Source organism: Lates calcarifer, linkage group LG2 (genome assembly GCF_001640805.2).
Source record: "Lates calcarifer isolate ASB-BC8 linkage group LG2, TLL_Latcal_v3, whole genome shotgun sequence".
NCBI classification, from domain to species: Eukaryota; Metazoa; Chordata; class Actinopteri; family Centropomidae; genus Lates; species Lates calcarifer.
Genome location: NC_066834.1, coordinates 29,215,979 through 29,218,215, shown reverse-complemented (window position 1 = coordinate 29,218,215; position 2,237 = coordinate 29,215,979).

Sequence of the window (2,237 nt, the reverse complement as noted above, 5' to 3'; positions counted from 1 at the left end):
AATGATAGCTTGGTTCTCTGACCAAAGTTATACCCGAGTTACAAAATTAAAACTCATTCTGCTTCTCCAAAACAAATTCAGAAAGAATATGGTGCTCCAGTGTTAAAAACAAACAAACAAACAAACAAACAAACAAAAAAACAAGTGAAGAAATCATAATGATGTCAGTGATTTCTTCCACTTTTTTGTGAGGAAACAAACACAAAGCAGCCAGGTAAAATTCAGTTCACTGAAGCAGTTTGAACCATTGCCAAACATTCCCCAAAATACATAAATAGCATTATTAATACAACATAAACATGTATTGTCAACAACTTTTGCAGCAGCATCATATCCAGTTAAACTCTGTAATAATTCTCTTGCATAAACCTTTAGTGAAGAGAGCAGATTTTTCTGTGACTGATTCAGCACTTTGCTTTTTTTCTGACTCAGTGGACATCACAGCTGGGCTGCGGTCCTGCTGCTGAATAAAGGTTCACAGAGGGAGGAGGGGAGGAGGACCGTGGGAGGGAAGGGGGTTTGATCTCTCTCCACAATAAGTGATGGACACTGGATCAATATCGACATTGACACAGCAGCTGTCCTGCTCCCATCAATGCTTCCTCGTAATTGCAGGGCCCAGTTTTAAAGGCCAAGAGACAAACTCATTTCCATTAACATATTTTTTTTCAGTCTGTAGAGACCATTTGGTGAGCAGTTGGTCTGTGATACTGAGGGATCTGCTCTCATCAATACTTCAGTTGTATTGATAAGGAAAAGTGAAAGGTTCTTGGTGGAGCAAGCAAGATGACAACATCTGAATGCTGAGCTCCTATTGTTACAACACGCACAGACCATTTATCATTGGTCCATCAGAGTTCCTGATGTCAGGCCCACATTGTACTGAAACAAATGCAGAGTAAAGTAACTGATACAAAACATGCAGTATTAATATTCCAACTTAAATGTAAAAGGTGGGTATGTTAGATAAGATTGTTCAACTTAGATTTAATATATGTTGTAACCAAAAAAGGTATTATTCATGAAATAGAATGGATGCTGCATTTTTACCTGTCTTGGCCTCTTACTGTGTCTTATAAATGGGCTCTGTGTGGAAATATACATGGTGCATGTTACTAAATAAATCTGTGCTCAAACACATAACCACAAGAAGGGGGGTAGTGGGAGCCCACATCTAATTTTCTCATGGTTAATGTGGCCGTGGGCAGAGACACTTTACTCCACCACATTGAGAAATAAATATTATACTTTTTACTTCACTACATTTATCTGGCAGCTGTAGTTTCTCTGCAGATAAATATGGGTATTTTGGATCTAGTATGAGATGTACTCATAAAAAAAAAAAAAAAAAAAAAAAAAAAAAAAACAGTGCTCCTGCAAAGAATTATGAAATAGTCAGACCTAGTGCTGGAACACCATCAGACAGGGGCCATTTACTCTGTATCATTTGAGTCTACATAATTGAATTAATAGCAAATTTGTCAGAAATGTGCACTATTTATTATCAATAATGATCACTTCTCATGGCCCCAGTCTTGTAGATGGGCCCTGTTTCAAAATCTAGTACTAAATCCCTAACTGTTTTAGTTTATATTGACTCTGTTTGCGGTAAAGTTTCTGGTTTCTGAAATGAAAAGATATCATTATATAGTGTTCTCACTGGAGGACTGTGCTATCAATACGTCTGACAGTTATTTTCTTTATTAAAACAATGATTGTTCTGTGTCTAAAATGTCAGAAAATAGAGAAAAAGAAAACATATTGATATTTTCAAATATCTTGTTTTGTCTGACCAACAGTCAAAAATCAAAATAAGTTCAGTTTATTATCAATGAAACTGTTGATGATAAATATAGTTTACTGTATATTAACTGTATAGTGCTGAAGAATGAATAGCTTTGATTTTACCACAGTACATTGTACTGCTAATACCTTTGTATTTTATTTCCCTGAAGGATAATTATGCCTGCAAAACTCTAGCTTGTAATACATTACTGTAATGTAGCTACTTTTCTGTGTATCGTAAGGACTGAGCCTAACAGCTGTGTACAGGCTGATGTGTAAATGTAGAGCAGGATGCTTGAGTTAAGGAGGTGGTGAGTTTACCTTGCGGCGGAGCAGCACCTTGCAGCTAGGTGGCGCTGGACTAAAAGCTTCATTCTTACCCAGAGCAGTGATTAACTGCCTCTGTCCGTCCCAGAGGAGGGAAACTACTCTCCTGCAGCTCTCAACGCCGG